This window comes from Dromiciops gliroides, chromosome 4 (assembly GCF_019393635.1).
Source record: "Dromiciops gliroides isolate mDroGli1 chromosome 4, mDroGli1.pri, whole genome shotgun sequence".
Classification (NCBI taxonomy): Eukaryota; Metazoa; Chordata; class Mammalia; order Microbiotheria; family Microbiotheriidae; genus Dromiciops; species Dromiciops gliroides.
This window is the reverse complement of record NC_057864.1, coordinates 363,408,573-363,425,481: the sequence shown is the minus strand read 5'-3', so window position 1 is coordinate 363,425,481 and position 16,909 is coordinate 363,408,573. Positions and strand designations below refer to the sequence as shown.

General features: G+C 36.2%; 1 protein-coding gene across 11 annotated transcripts in view; it reads left to right on the top strand.

Annotated features, from left to right (window-relative positions):
* Positions 1–16,909, top strand: part of PTPRK (protein tyrosine phosphatase receptor type K) — a 756,597-nt gene that overhangs the window by 216,150 nt on the left and 523,538 nt on the right. The gene's annotated exons all lie outside the window — the stretch shown is intronic.

The window sequence follows — 16,909 nt, the reverse complement described above, 5'->3', positions numbered from 1 at the left end:
AGACAGGCATTAAAGGGGGATAATAACCTAGGACCAGAATGGAACAGACCACTTTTTTTTAAATTATAAAATATATTTACTAATTTCTTTCTTTTGTTTTTTAACTTTTTTGCGTGTGTGTGAGGCAATTGGGGTTAAGTGACTTGCCCAGGGTCATGCAGCCAGTAAGTGTTAAGTGTCTGAGGCCGAATTTGAACTCAGATCCTCCTGACTCCAGGGCTGGTACTCTATCCACTGCGTTATCTAGCTACCACATATTTACTAATTTCAAGCTTTGCCCTGGGGAAAAATAAAACAAAACATGTATTTAACATAATTTTATAGTGATATAAATGATTTGATATGGTAAACATTTAGTACACTTATTTTTACATAGACATTGTTACATATATGAATTACATTTATATTTTATATGATGACAAATTTTGGAATGCCACCTTCTCAAAAACATAAAAATTGTGTGTGGCCCAGAGGACAGTAAAGAAATATATAGTGAGTATAAAGAGACTGGCATATTACCAACTAAGACTTTACATAAAAATGAATGCAAAAGATATTTTACAGGAGATGGATCATTAGAAAAGGAATTCAGCTAGAGGTGTTTTTTCTTATTTTAATTGTGGCTGCTATATCAGTAAACACAAAATCCCAAACGTTTTAGTGCATTTTAAGCTTTTAATAGTATAAAATAGTTTAAACACTATTTATAGCTTTAAATGCACTAAGAATTTTGTTACCTTATATTAAACTATCTTCATGAAGGCCTTCATAATATTGAAATGGATTTTGGGTGAATTCCTACATAGACTATTTGGGGGTTTATTATAGAAAATAATTTCATAGGATAAGAAAGCATGTATCAATTAGAATTTGCATATCTGGGAGAGAGGTAGAGACCTCACTTTTATAAAATCATAGATCCACTGAAGTACAAATGAGTTGGAAGAAGGATTTACTGTACTTGGTTTGATGTGCCTTGGACTGTTTTAACAGTCTGGTAAAGCCTATGGAATCCCTTATTAAAATGTTTTTAGAAACACAAAATAAAATACATAGGATTTAAAAGAAAACCAATTAGGTTGAAATAGTCATTTAAAAAAACAAAACAAAACAAAACCCGGGGCACTGATTCCAGGTTAAGAAGTCCTTTTCTAGGGGATAGAACCAGAAATTAGGGGTGGAAGGTACAATGATATAGATTTTTACTCAGCATATGAAGAGACTTTTAATAATTGATTATGGAAAAAGGGAATGGATTGAAGACATAGTGAGTTACTTGTCACTGGAGTCTTTCAGGTGGCCCCTGTTTATAAGTTTGCAATTGCTTGTGCTAATGAAGGTGGGAGAATCCAAAATTGGAGTCCATGTCAGAAACTTATTAAAAGACCATTCAGAGAGATGGATATATAATGAAAGATCAGCCTAATATAAGTATAGGGAACTCCCTATCCCCACATATATACACACACATATAATAAAATATGTAATGTAATATATATATATACACACACACATACATACATGTACATATATGTTGCAATATATATTAGATCTATTTTTATATAGATCTATATACCTATTTATCTGCTAGGTAATTCTTATTGTAATGAGTCTGATCATTATACTTCCTTTTTTCCATTGAAAATAATTTTTTTAATAGATCATAATACTTTCCAGGGGGCATCAATCATATCAGAATGGGGGAAAAGGGTTAAAGAAAATTTTATATTGGAAAAAAACTATGAGGAGGCTCTAGAAGGTTAAGGCCAAATCAAATAATAAAAGGGTGGAAGGGATGCCCCTGGACTGCTAAATCCTTTGGAAATAAGTGCACAAGAAACATTTCTTTTTTTGGACATTGGAATATCATACATGCAAATTAACAGTAATTGTTGCCTTTATGATTAAATTTACTGCTTATTTATCCTTTAATCTAATTGGCATTGAAAATATTGAAGAGATATTGAGTTCAGATTTCCCTTAAAGAAGGCATTGATTTCTATTTTTTAAAAAAAGGCTGCACTAGGGGGCAGATAGGTGGTGCAGTGGATAGAGCACCAGCCCTGGAGTCAGGAGTACCTGAGTTCAAATCCGGCATCAGATACTTAGCACTTACTAGCTGTGTGGACCCTGGGCAAGTCACTTAACCCCAATTGCCTCACCAAAAAAAAAAAAGAAAAAAAAGGCTGAACTTTGTTTTCTCTGTAAATTGATAGAATAGAGGACCATTTTAGAATACGAGTTAGAGAGATAATTCTTTTCTTTTTTATTTTGTTGCTGTTGTCATTTCAGTTGTGTCCAACTCTTTGTGAACCCATTTGGCTTTTTCTTGGCAAAAATACTACAGTGATTTGCCATTTGCTTTTCCAGCTTATTTTACAGAGGAGGAAATTAAGCTAAATAGGGTTAAGTGACTTGCCCAGGGTCATATAGGTAATAAGGGTCTAAAGACAGATTTGAACTCAGGTCTTCTTGAATCCAGGCTCAGTGCTCTATCCACTGTGCCACCATTCTTTCTACTACCTGACTGCCCTCCCTTCTTTCCTTCCTTCCTTCCTTCCTTCCTTCCTTCCTTCCTTCCTTCCTTCCTTCCTTCCTTCCTTCCTTCCTTCCTTCCTTCCTTCCTTCCTTCCTTCCTTCCTTTCTTATGGAGCAATAAGGGTTAAGTGACTTGCCCAGGGTCACACAGCTACTAAGTGTCAAGTGTCTGAGGTCAGATTTGAACTCAGGTCCTCCTGAATCCAGAGCCAGTGCTTTAACCACTGTGCCACCTAGCTGCCCCCCTTGCCTTCTTTTTTTATATCAATCCAATTTTAGAACTTTCCTTTACATAGATGCCATGGGTCTCTTTCATAAAATGTATTTTTATTTTGAACTGAGTTAATTTTAAAAGAAACTCATAAATAATATACTTATGTAACTCTAAATTTCAAGTATGTTTTACATGAATTCAGAGTAAAAATCTGAAACAAAAGCTATTTGCCTGTATACCATTATCAGAGGCACGGATTTCCTACTGAGTTCTGCATTCTTCCTTTACTTCACTCCTTAGAACATTAGAAAAATCATTTCTCACTTAATATTAAATAATATTATATTTTCATTCCTCTTCATTGCAACAATGTTTTCAATTTAATATATGAAAGAGATTTGTTAATTTTGAGGAAATATCTAGAAAGCTGAAGATCACAAAAAGAAACCTTGATTGTAGTTTCACATTTGAAACATGTGTTTTGAATATGATATTTGGGTTTAGAACATGTGAAGAAGCAATTCTTTTTTATGCCTTGAAGAATTAAAAATTTTAAATGTATTATAAATTTAAAGAGCTGTATTTTCATAGTTTCAGATTCTTCTGAACTTGATTAAAATCTCTAGCATGGGGGCAGCTAATTGGTGCAGTGGATAGAGCACCAGTCCTGGAGTCAGGAGGACCTGAATTCAAATCCGACCTCAGACACTTACTAGCTGTGTGACCCTGGGCAAGTCACTTAACCCCAGTTGCCTCACTAAAAAAAGAAAGAAAGAAAGAAAGAAAGAAAGAAAGAAAGAAAGAAAGAAAGAAAGAAAACCACTAGCATGAGGGAAAATTGCCGCTATAGTCTTTGTAGATGACCTTCCCTTTTAATTAGGACATTTTTTTTAATTTACAGGCAGAATATAATCTTTTAAAATTTCTTCTTCCGTAAATGTAAATAGAGCATCCTGATACATCTCTCTCAGTTCTTTGTACAAACTCTTATCTTGTTAAAAGAGAGCATAGCCATGACAGAACCCGGTACCCATTCTTGATACCTACTCATCTGTATATTCACCAATCCTATTGAGTTTATTTAAAGGCAACGTACCTACAACATTCAATCACATATGCTTAATGAAACAGTAATAAAGTTGGTCAGAGCAGAGAATATAATTGTTTGAGCACACATACACATAGATAATTTATATATAAAAATTAATGATGCAAGCTTAATTTCTCACTTTGATTAGGTGTCAACCATTTGTCAAGTTCATAATTGACCTTCTAAAGTAATGTATTCACCAATAGTTCCTGATAAAAAATAATTTTGAAAATAGCTCTCTTACTCTGGTACCATACTAGACTATAAAATATCTTTCTTTCCTTTTTGATGATGAGTAGGAATTGATTTGGTTCTAGTTCTATCAGGGAGACCTAGATGACAGTTTTGAAGTTAACCATTTCAATACCTTATTAGTTGTAGTATTGTGATTATTTCATGAAAAAACTATACTAATGCAGCATTGAGACTTTAAACCAATTAACTCCAAATATGTAAGGGAAATTGTACAAGAACCTTGAATTCACATTACTGTACAATATCCTTATGGTTCTAAATGGTAACTAATGTATTTGTTACTAAAAATAATCAGTTTTCTAGAATCAACTATTCTAGGCCAGTGTTTTCCAAAACATTTTTATCTTGACACAGGTATGTTCTAATTTAGCCTAGCCTGCATTTTTTTGTGTGTGTTATTGTTTGTTTTTTTGCTTTTTGGGTTTTTTTGGGGGGGAGGGTGGTTTTTGAGTGAGGCAATTGGGGTTAGGTGACTTGCCCAGGGTCACACAGCTAGTAAGTGTCAGGTGTCTGAGGCCGGATTTGAACTCAGGTACTCCTGACTCCAGGGCTGGTGCTCCATCCACTGTGCCACCTAGCTGCCCCCGGGAGTTGTTTTTTAAAAAAAGAAATCTTTTATTTTGTACATGTGTATTTCTGCTGATAACATAGGGGAAAAAAAGTCTTTTCTTGCCAATAAAACAATCTGCCTATCTATCCAAAAGAAGGGAAAAGTAGACTTGAGCCACTGATGTAGGTATGGTAGAAATAATGCTAGCCTATAAATTGGGAGACCTTGATTTTTGGTTCTGCTTAAGCTAGTGCCTTAGCTATATGACGTTAAGCAAATGAACTTATATTTCACTATCAGTTTCTTCATCAGTAAAACTGACAAGATGATCCCTAAAGGTTCATTCCTTTCTCTTATGCAATAATTTTAGATAGAGGTGATACCTTGGTCAACTAGGTAGCATGGTATGGTAGAAAGGGTAGTGGATTTATTACTGGTTTTCTCTATCTATTACATACTGATCACATACAGTTGTAGGCACATTCTATACATATCTAATCTGATTATCTGATTTCAATCTGGAAGGAGCAATATTGTTGCATTTCCAAAATTGAGAGGGTGGGGAAGGAGAAAGAGGTAGGAGAGGAGGGGAGGGAGGGAGGAGGACACATGGATGAATGTGAAATTTTTATTGGATGCTCTTTTTTGTCTAGGGGAAGACCAGTTATCCTTTCTGTGTCACATTGTGGAAGACTTACCTTTTTGTGTGTTTCGAATGCCTCTGCATAAGGCTCATTAAATCATTCTGAAAAGTTCAAAAATGTTTAAGCCAGAAAGTGGCTTTTGTGTAATTATCTGGTTTGCCAGTCATGGGGACACATGCACATCTTTAATCCATGCTTCTTGGGTAGTGCAGACTGCTAGATATCTTGAATTTTGGAGTTCTCAGCTGCACTGGGCTAAGATGATCTGGTATCTGCACTGTTTGGTGACAGTTTAGTAAGTTTTCAGGAGCAGGTGTTCTCTAGGTTGGCTAAGTAAGGAGAAGAACTGATACAGTTCAGAAACAGAACAGGTCAAAGCTCTGCTACCAATCAGTATGCAATCTGGCCTGTGAAAAGTACCTTAACTTCTAGCTTAGGCAAAATAGAACAGCCCTCCCTCCCCACCTCCCATGCCCCCCCCCCCCAACAAAAAAAATCCAACCTCTTTATCCTACAGATAAGGAGAACAAGACCTAGAGGAGTGAAATGACTTCCTTAAAGTCGTACAGGTAGTAAGTAGCAGAGCCATGGTTGTAACCAAGGTTCTCTGACTCTACAGTGTTCTTCCTACCATACTGTGCTACCTGTTTAGCTAAGCTATTAGTTAGTTCTAAGGTCATAGAGTATTAGGGTAGAAATGACCTTCAGAGACTGTCTTATCAATTTTGCAGATGAAGAAACTGAAACAGCTTAATCATTAGTGGAAGCAAGAATAAAACTTAGGTCTCCCAACTCAGAGTCCAAGGGCACTTTCTACCATAATACCATAGAGCTTGAGTCTCCTCATTATTTTACTTTATTTTGGATGGACACAAGGGTTCTTTTGCTGACATTAAAAGAAATGTATTTCCCTAGGTTATCAGCAGTTTTAGGTACTACACAGCCTCACACAAAATAGATGCTTAGTTTAGGTGTTAAATTTGAAATCAGAGAAGAAACCATTCCTGAAAGGAAAACAAAAAAACCGAAATATTTTTTACACAAGGCATTGATCAGAAGCAAGTAATCAAAAGAAGGGCAAAAAAAAAAAAAAGGCCTATGCTTCATTATTGTGAAAGTACAAGGACATACTGATGTTTTAATTTTTTAGGGGGTGAATAGGTATTGTTTAAAATAGTAGCATTTGTATGAAATGGCCTGTGTATTGAGATGAGGTAATGATAAACAGAATCTCAAGTCAGCAATTGAATGATTAAGGGGCTGAGAATTCAGAGGGTAAAGACTTTCTAGGAGAATGCAATTGAACATGGCATTAATGCTACTTTTCTGAAGATGTTCACTATCTCTGGCAGTTTGTCAGAGCTAGTTTGATTGGTTTATTTGGTAGGATTGTGGACCAGAGGCCTAGAGTTGAACCTTTCCAACTGCCACAGCAGGGTGAAGAACTAATGAGGCTTCATAACTGAAAGATGATGAAGAGAGAATCAGAGTTAAAGTTGCAGGACCTGCCACATGAGGAGTAGGGAAAAGGAAGAGTAACAGATTGTAATGGGCATAGAAGTGTTCCAAGTTGTTATAGCAACTTAGATTTTAGACCCATAATTATGTAATGACAATGTTACTTCTGTAATGAAAATTCTAAGTCGATTTTATTTAAAAAATTTTCATAGGGATATATGAAATTACCTCAACATATGCTAACAAGTTTTTTTCCAGTCAGCTTAGAAATAGAAAATATTATTCATATTATCTTGTAGTAGCTATTGATTTTTACTAACTACAAGTGACCATGCAGATGCAGTTGGAGTCCAAAATGTTTAATAAACAATAGTTGCTGCTTAGAAATTGAAAAGGCAGAATGGTTTTTGTGAGGAGGAGGGACCAAGGCAATGATAGTGTTATTTCTTCAGTTTTCATGCCAGTCTTAGGAATGTTATTTGTTTGGCTCCAATTCATTTCTTCCTCTGATTTTAATTGAATAGCTCATAGCATTCACTAGAAAGCTTTTCAGGAAAATAATCTGAGAATTCAATTACACAGAAACAATAGTCTACAAGATATGTTAAAGTTATTACTGATAGATAACACTAGCAAAGGCCAAGATGGGAAAACCTTATTTGCTCTTATTTGTGTTGTTGCTATCACTGGAAACAAAATATTTCAGCAACCTTAAAATTTTAGTTAGAAGGAACATAGAGATGTTCTAGTCTAGTCCAGTACTCTCATTTCTGAGGATCTGAGAGGGGTTAATGATTTATTACAAGCTAGTCAAATAACCAACAATAGTAGTGGTGCTTACTAAGAAAAAGGTAAGAGCTGCCACTCTCAAGGAAATCACAGTTGAATGGGGGAGACAACAAGTAAACAACAATTTACAGACAAGATGTAAACAGGATAAATTGGGGATAATCAACAGAGGGAAGGTACTAGAATTTAAAGTAATTAGGAAAGGCTTCCAAAGAAGGTGGAATTATTTAGCTACTGAGGAAATGGAGTCCTTCAGCTCATTTCTCTCAAAATTCTCTTGTAACTAGTGAAGTGGCCAGAAAAGAACTTTCCTTTAATAATGAGTGTGTTGGGGGCAGCTAGGTGGCACAGTGGATAAAGCACTGGCCCTGGAGTCAGGAGAACCTGAGTTCAAATTCGGCCTCAGACACTTAACACATACTAGATGTGTGTCCCTGCGGAAGTGACTTAACCCTCATTGCCCCACCAAAAAAAAAAAGAAAGAAAGAAAGAAAGAAAGAAAGAAAGAAAGAAAGAAAGAAAGATGAATGTGTTTTGTAAAAACCCACACCATATTTTGTAAAATGAAGAGTCACAGATATTTTCACCTGACTTTTAAGCTGGGTACCAAGTAGGTAATTTTTAGATGTCATTCTAGAAGGTTAAAATGTGAAGCCTGATTCATGAACTAAAATTATGAAAAGCCAAAAGGCATGATAAAATGTATGAAGAACCTAAGCAGGCTAGGATATATAGACAAAAAGGATATGCATGACTAGAAAAGGAGATAGGTTATTAATTCAGTGAGATTGAGAAAGAGCCAATGGACATTGAAAGTAGGGTGCTAAGGATGAGAGGCAGGCTTTGGATTCCCTAAGTAAGTGTCATTTTGGAACATTTGTTGATATTTAATTTAAGGTCAATTAGAATAAGAAGTTGTGAAGGGGTTGCAGTTTGCATAGTGGAGAGAATACCTACATTGATGTAATTGTGAATCTGTCAAAGTACCTGTTATCTTTTGTACTAAACTGGGAGTTTATCAATAGGAGAAAAGGGTGTTCTACCTTTATTTCCTGGGCAGCTCGGTGTTGTAGCAGATAGAGCACTGGACCTGGAATCAGTAAGATTTATTTTCCTGAGTTCAAATCTGGTCTCAGGGGGCAGCTATGTGTCACAGTGGATAGAGCACTGGCCCTGGAGTCAGGAATACGTGAGTTCAAATCTGGCCTCAGACACTTAACACTTACTAGCTGTGTGACCCTGGGCAAGTCACTTAACCTCAATTGCCTCACAAAAAAACAACAACAAATCTGGTCTCAGACACTTAGAAGCTGTGTGACCTGGGCAAGATACTTCACCCTATTTGCTTTACTTTCCTCATGTGTAAAATGAGTTGGAGAAGGAAATAGCAAACCACTAATGGTATCTTTGCCTAGAAAACTCCAAAATGGTGTCACCAAGAGTCAGATGTGATAGAAATTACTGAACAAACCCACCAATCTTTGTTTTTCCTTCATCCTAGCAGCTTGTTTTTCCATCATTATTCTCTAGATATTTATTAGCTTACTTAGTCTCTCTGAGCCTCAGTTTCCTTGTTTGATAAATAAAGATAATAATAGCATCCATCTCACAGGTTTGTTTGGATGATCATAAGAGAGAACATAAATAAAGTGATTTTCAAACCTAAAGGCACTATATAAATATTAGCTATTATAGGCCCTTGTTTGTTGACAGCTAAATTCTAGTCCTTAACATTTCTGTGGATAGGAAAAATAAGATAATTAACATAGTCTTTTTCTCTATTTGTTTTGTAGTTTAAATCCAATTAGCACAAAAAAACCTATCATGACTTTAGGACTACTTAAAGCTATTATCTGTCCACTTTGTGCTGAATTTTAAATTTATTTGCTATTCCATGTCATCAGAAAGTGAACTCCCAGGAATTGGGTTCTGGATTTGCCTTATATTGTTTTTAGTTATTTATAAACTTGATTTAGGGATTGGAATGATTTACAGATGAGAGTTTAAGCATTTGCTTGAGGACACAGCTAATAAGAAGTTTGGACTGGAAAATGGTAGGTGCTTAATGCATGTTTATTGATCGACTGATCAGACCTTCTGATACCTAGAATTTTTATTGTTCTACCATTTTTGCTCTTTACTTTTTAAAGCAAAACTGGGCTAACTCTTCCAAAGAATATTTGTTCTCAAGTTTCTTTCAGACCTTGCTTAAGACATCTATGTAGTATTTAAAATTTATATAATTTGAATTTTAAGAATATTGAGTTTCGAAAGATTCAGTACTTATAGTTCCTTGTACAATACATGGTGTAAGAACAAAGAAATATTTTTTCCCCTCATACTGTATGTAGTATAAAAGTAGGATGCTGAAGAGGCGAGGCCACCACCTCAGGTCTGATAATTGTATGAGCAGAAACTTTTATATCTATAACTCCTAGACAACCATTTCATAAACACTTGCTAGCAGGTGAACATACCAAATGTTACTGACTTAAATGTATCTTATTATCGTCCTTTGAAAAACAACTCAAATAGCATTTGTGTGTATGTGTGTGTATGTGGTGGGCAAATGATGTTATTTATTTTATTTTATTTTATTTTTTGGTGGGGCAGTGAGGGTTAAGTGACTTGCTCAGTGTCACACAGCTAGTAAGTGTCAAGTGTCTGAGGCAAGATTTGAACTCAGGTCCGCCTGAATCCAGGGCTGGTGCTTTATCCACGGTGAAACCTAGCTGCCTCCAAATGATGTTATTGTAAATAATGGATACTGTACTTCTTCATAGATGGGAGAATTGCCCTTGTCAGCTGCTATATTAAGTGATGCAACATACAGATGAATAACCTGATAGAACAAATACCAAGGACAAGGCATCTTAAGACAAACAGAATCAGAATGAATGGATGATGGGCTAAATTTAAAAATTAATTATCTTATTTAATATCCAAGAAATCTGCTGTGGATATTATTATTATCATCCCAAATAGCAGGCTTATTTACCTTCAGCTTTCACTCCATAAGACCCCAAACTTAAAAAAAAAATGCAGTGTATTTTCAGAGAATGTTTCAGAAAAGCTGCTTTGTTTTTTCTCTAAGTGATCTTAGTATCTACTTTAGAAAGACATTTACAAAAATGCCCAACACCTACAATTCATCATCTAGAAAGCTGGGCAAAGAGATGAACTATTCTCTTCAGGAGTGAGAATCTATTTTATTCCCTTGCTTACTTTGGGCCTTCTCTGTCTGACCCCCTAGGCTGACAAGTTTTTCCAGGGTTTGGAAGCTGTCCATCTCTAAGGAGAGGCTTATCTCTCTTCACCTCAAATAGCTCATTTCCTGTGACTGATTTGAAGTCTGTGGAAATCACCTGGCTCAGATCTTACCCAGTGTTTGGGAAAAGGTTCAGACCTGGTAAAACACAGTCATCTGTTGTTTGAGAGCAGTGTGACGAATATCACAGCTATGCTGTTACTGGGTGTCTGTGCAAAGGGAGACAGAATTTTGTCTGACGTTTTTGAATCAATCTTGATAAAAATGGTTTAAACCTATGCAGGTTTCTCCAGATTCTATGTCCACTCAACATTATATCAGGATGATATCTTGGGGAATTGTATTGCATCATAGATTTATAGTTTTATAATTTTTGGAAGGGACCCGAGAGGCTATTGGGTCCAACTTTCCAATTTTATAGATGAGGAAACCGAAACCCAAGATCTGGTGTCTTGCCTAAGGTTACATAGCTGGTTCAGTGCCAGAAGCAGATTTGAACTCAGTGCTTCCTGATCCTAACAGCAGCTTACCAGCACATCGTAACTGGAGATTTCTAAAGTGCCCTCTGAGAAATACTTAGCATGAAGCTGTGTCTTGTCTTCTTAAGTCTAAAATACATAAACATGAATGACATGGACAACCTACCTACACGTATTGCATGTTTACTGTGTGCTAAGCTTGGCACACAGAGAAATCAGCAAAAAGAATGAACGAGCAAACTAAATAAATCAAACAAGCAAAACAATGATCTTTGTTCTCCAGGGGCTTACATTGCTGATAGGGGCACCAATGTGTATATGTAGGTATATATGAGACATCTTCCTCCTCCTCCTCCTCATCATCATCTACACCACCATCATGATAATAATTATAATAGCCAAATTTATATAGGACCTACTGTGCGCCAGACACTGTATGGGTATTATCTCATTTGATCCTCACAACAACCTAGAGAAGTAGATGCTATTATTATCATCCCCATTTTATAGATTAGGAAACTGAGGCCAACAGAGGTTAAGTGACTCTCCCAGGGTCACACAACTACTTAGTGTGGGAGACTGAATTTGAACTCAGTTCTTCCTGTCTATAATCCAGGCCCAGCACTCAACACTACTTAGCTGCCACTGACACAGGAAATAAACATAGTGTAACCTCATATGGAAAGAGGAATAAAAGAAGGGCAGCAAAGATAGTCTGCAGAAGGTGTTTATTAAGCAAATTATTTTTGTTTGTTTTTTGTTTTGTTTTGTTTTTTGGGGCAATGAGGATCAATGTCTTGCCCAGGGTCTCACAGCTAGTACATGTCAAGTGTCTGAGGCCGGATTTGAACTCAGGTCCTCCTGAATCCAGGGCTGGTCCTTAATCCACTGTGCCATCTAGCTGCCCCATTAAGCAAATTCTTGGAGGAAACCAAGGACTGATTCTAAGAGATACTTTACCAGCTTCATGATCTTGGGCAAGTCACTTAACTTCTCCCTGTTCAGTGTCATCATCTGTAAAATGAGGATAATAATACCATTTACATCACTGGATTGTTTTAAGAACAAATAGCATTTTCAAACCTTAAAGTGCTATATAAATACTAAAGAATCTGGACCTAGAATCAGGAAGTTCCAATGTGGCCTCAGACATTTACTAGCTGCATGCTGAGCCTGGGCAAGTTACTTAACCTCTTATCTTCCTCAATTTCCTAATTTGTTAAATGGGAATAATAAAAACACTCCCTTCAAGGGTTGTTGTGACGATAGAATGAGAAAATACTTGAGAGGTACTTTGGAAACCTTAAACTGCTATTTAAATGCGATTTGAAGTAAAGTTATGGAAGGAAAACATTGTATCAGTAGTGGAGAATAAATGACATGACAAGAGCATTGAGAAAGGGCATCTGAACCAAGAAATAATGAAAAGGGAGAATTATAATCATGGCTAAATACATATTTATGCCATTTGTTATATTATAGGATGCTTATGATTAGGGATTTGGGTATGGGGTGGTAAATGGGGGGGTCCTTGAAGAATCATGATGTTTGATTCAATACTGTTATATAAAGCCTTCTAGAGGACTTAAAATTTTTTATCACTCATTTCCCCCCCTCTTCTAGGGCTCCTTTCACCAGTAAATTGACTTTTAATTCTGCCCTTAATCTCCCTATTTTACTATTTTCTTTCTCTTGCAAAATAAATCAGATCTGCAATTCTATACTTAACTTTTGAAGCATAAACATTAATGACCTGCTCATTTTTATCATAGAGGTCTGGAGTAATGTAGTAAATAAATACATTTCTCCCCCAAAGATTGAGCTGTGTGGGTTTTTCTCCTGTACAGAGTGAGATAGGTCCCTGACCTTTGCCAATTAGTGCCTATGGAGAACACAACTTATACTGGGGTGATTAGGGATTGATTTTCAAAAGGAGTACAAGACATGGTTACAGTTCTCAAGGGACCCTGAAAAGTTGATTGTTGTTGGGTTTTTTGTTTTTTGTTTTTTTTTTTGCTTTGTTTGTTTGGTTTTTGTTTTTTTGTTTTTTTGGTAAGGCAATTGGGGTTAAGTGGCTCTATCCACTGCGTCACCTAGCTGCCCCTGTTTTGTTTTTTTTTTTCAGGGCAATGAGGGTTAAGTGACTTGCCCAGTGTCACACAGCTAGTAAGTGTCAAGTGTCTGAGGCCAGATTTGAACTCAGGTCCTCCTGAATCCAAGGCCAGTGCTTTATCCACTGTGCCACCTAGCTGCCCCCTGTTTTTTGTTTTTTTAAAACATAAGGCAAACTCCCTTTCTCTACCATCAGTCATAGAACACAATGTATGAACTCTAAATATAATGGCCAAAAATGTTGTAGCAAAACAAGTAAAACCAGTGATATTTCTACAGACATTTGATGTGGGATCTGGATAAAACAGGGCTTTGGCTATAGTGAGATGACAGAAAAGTGAAAGTGAGTATGTATGTATTGATTCTGAGTAAACATAAGTCTTTGCGAGCATGTGAGTCCATAGAATATGAAAGCTGTAATAATAAGAGTGGATGTGTGACTAGATACTTGGATGATGCATCTTTTAATGCAGGGTTCATTGAAATTGGGCATATTTAGGAAGTGCCTGATAGGAAAAGTGAAAAGGTTGGGTAATGCCCTATTATTTACATAGTTCAAATAAAATACACTCCTAATTAGCCACTGTTGAAGAAAAAAATGTTCTATGTATGTGTGGGAGGATGTAATATGGGGGGTAAATGGTTAGGGAAGAATCAGGTAGCCTTCATTAATTTTGACTAAGTTGGCAACAGTAGCCAAATAGTTATTCTGCTCAACAGTGTAATCTGTGCCAAAAGAAAGAATGCATGACAAAGTATTTATTAAGTACTTAATTTATGCAAAGAACTGTGCTAAGTACTGGAGATAAAAGTAGAAAAGCTTAGGCAGATTCTTGTTATGGAAAAGCTAACATTCTAATAGGGAAAAAGATGACATATAGAAGGATCAACTTGAGGATATATGGAAAGGCTTGGTGGTCCTTAGGGTGGGAGGTCACACCCAGGGCTCTGGATGCGGCAGCATCAAGGCAGATGGTAATTAAGGCCCAGTGGTCCAGAGGACACAGGGTCAGTTCAGATGGGTAAAGCAGTGATGAGACAAATAATCCAAGCTTACTCAAACGTAGAGAGGAGATACACATGAAAATATGGTAGAGATCATGGGGCATTGCAAAGTGTAACTCTTGTGCTTTTTAACAAGTTATAGCCATTTAGGTGATAACTTTTTTAAAAAATGGTTTTCCTGACTTTGCAAGTGGAATACATTTAATTGAGCAAAGGAAGGTTGGGAGTGGGGGTGGGTTTTTTTTTGCACTTGTTATTTCCTTGATGTAGGGAATCTTCTCAGTAGAAACTCCTACTTCTGATTCATATTGGCTATTCCTGTGAAACTCAGTTGTACATATGGAGTGGGGGAAGAACCTAAGAGTTAAGGTTAGACTCTTAATATGTATAATACATAGAACTGGAACTCAGGGCTTTCTGACTCCAAGACCTGACTTTTATCTACTTTATAACTTCTCATAGTATTCTACAATTCAAGACAACATAATGTATGATTAAGATGTTATCTATAACAGACTTCAAGGGGGAGCTCACAGCATAACAACACTGGACTTGGAGTCAGGGGACATGAGTTGAAATCTTAATTGTGTACTGTTAATACCTGTTACTCCTCCTTCATTTTCAAAGAGGACTAGTGACATCATCAGTAATGGTTAATGGTTTAGATTTGTGTGTGAATTGCATTTAAGTGAGGCAGAGTTGCATAAAGTCATCAGTGTCACTCTTTGAATTTAAGTCCAGTGGCAGGACAAAAGTCATGATGACTGGTGATGGCCCAGAATGCAGTGGATGACCTTGATGTCTGAGTGCTTCATCAAGCTCTAAAAGCTTCACAACACCTGCTTTAGCCATCTTTCTGGCCTTTGGGAAATTTTCTCATTCTTGGGATAGACATCCCCCCTAACTTGTCAGCAGTTCTGAGGCCTGTCAGTTACCCTCAACCTGGAAATGCCTTGTGCTCTTGAGGAATGATATGGAACTAAACTTTTTATATATGGAAGATTTAGGGAAACAGAAGAGTAGGCAAATCTATTACCTTTTAGAAAAACTAAATTTCTTTTGAGTATTTCTTAATTACAGACCACAAGAGGAATTAATTTCTGTATTTGTGGCAAACCCATAACAAATGAGATGATATGAATTCATAATTATATTCAACTATGGTCAATATAATTATGTGGAATAAATGTCAACAGGATAACTCAGCTAAGATATGTGCATATGGCTCAGAAATATACTTTTGGAAAGGATCGCCTCTCACAAAATGATTTCCAGGGGGGACTGTCTTACAAATTTAAATTCTGGTCCCAAAAGCAACATTTCAGAACATATTCCTTGCCATATATCAGTTTTAAAAAATTCAGGTTTCTATCAAAGAGGGATAATTTCATTTGTAGATTCCTTTTAGATCTTTAGGCCATATATATGAATATAGCTGGAACTTAATTATGAAATACAAGTCATCTACTAATGCCTATTTGGCACCAAAGTTATAGAATGTTTGAACCCAGGTCTTTAGAAAGACTTTATCACTTAAAATGTGGATGTCCTAAAATGTGCATTACAGTGTAATAAAAGTGTGTGGGGGTGTAAGTGAATATATACTGTAAAAAAGTCAGACATAACAAAGGACAAAGACCTGGAGAAACTATATGGCATTTAGCCAAGTAGTTTGTAGATTATCTAATAGAATTATAAAACTTTAGAACCAAAGTGATGAGAAATCATTTCGTCCACAGTCTTTATTTTATAAGTAATGACACTGAGGTTCAGAAGGAAGTTAATAATTTAAGTCACAATCATATACTGATCAAGTTAATGAAAGAACAAGGATGAGATGTTGAATTAAAATATATATAAATAAAACACCACCTTGAAATTATTTATTTTTTCCTTTGGGCTTTGGTTAGTAAGAAGGTATTATTGGTAAATGCTGTAAGGTTACAGATAGTTTATGGTTCTCTTCCTAAGTATCCAAATTGGTATTTACTAAAAAGCAATTTAATGGAAGCTTCATTTAATCTTGTGGTCTTTATTTGAAGAAAAAGACTGGTGTTAGAGGTGTTTCTTGTGACAGCATTCTCTTAATTCAGTTTTGAAGGCACTCATAAGTCATTGAACAGTTAACACAAAGTTGGTTTACTTTTCCTTAAAAGGCATGATCTGTAACAAATATACAGTGGGGCTTCTCTTCAGATTTGGTAGACTCTGTCTCCTTAGTCTCCTTGCTTCCTCTTGCCTCCTCACAGAAACTCATTTGGTCTGCTAATCATTGGATCAGAATAGGGTGAATCAGTGATTTTAGGCAACCAAGTCTGAGAGGTCACACCCTCACCTGGGTGAAAACTTTTTATTTCCAGCAAGGTTCATTAGGAAAGCTGGGGCAAATCACTTTGTCTCCTTTTAAGGGAAGGAAGAAAGAATACCTAAACCCATAAAAGAGGTGGCGGAGGCATGAATTTAATGCATGTTGTGGGGGAAAGCTGGTATATTACATATTAGTCCTG